Source organism: Mandrillus leucophaeus, unplaced genomic scaffold (assembly GCF_000951045.1).
Source record: "Mandrillus leucophaeus isolate KB7577 unplaced genomic scaffold, Mleu.le_1.0 Scaffold56, whole genome shotgun sequence".
Taxonomy (NCBI): Eukaryota; Metazoa; Chordata; class Mammalia; order Primates; family Cercopithecidae; genus Mandrillus; species Mandrillus leucophaeus.
The window spans coordinates 3,435,841-3,436,401 of NW_012106030.1; positions in this window are offsets into that span (position 1 = coordinate 3,435,841).

Below are 561 nucleotides of genomic sequence, written 5' to 3' on the forward strand. Positions count from 1 at the left end.
TGTGAAAACTCCCAATTGTGTATTAATTGGTGATTAACTCCATTTAAAAAAAAAAAAAAACAAAACACTATGTAAGCTTTCCCTGATTAATTCACATAACATAAACCCTTCCTCAGGTGCCTTGAAAAAAAAAAAAGTAAATGAAAACAATTGATTCTTTCAACTTTCTTGTTTTGCAGTTGAGGAAGGAAATTGAAGCTCAAAATGGTTGAGTCATGCAACAGCATCATGTAGGTAAAGAGGCAGGAGAGCCCAAGGCCACGTGTCTTGGAAGCTGCAGATGTGGATGGGAAGTAAGGAGGTGGAGACAGCCTAGGTTAAATATTCTTTTAAGAAGTGTGATTAACAAGGATTCATTAGAAGCAGTAGTTTACAAAGTGCACATTTCCACAAATGAAGTTTTGTGGGGGTTATTTATTGGGGTGGAAACTTTCCGAATAAATTTAATTACTGGCCGGGCGCGGTGGCTCACGCCTGTAATCCCAACACTTTGGGAGGCCGAGGCAGGCGGATCACGAGGTCAGGAGATCGAGACCATCCTGGCTAACACGGTGAAACCCC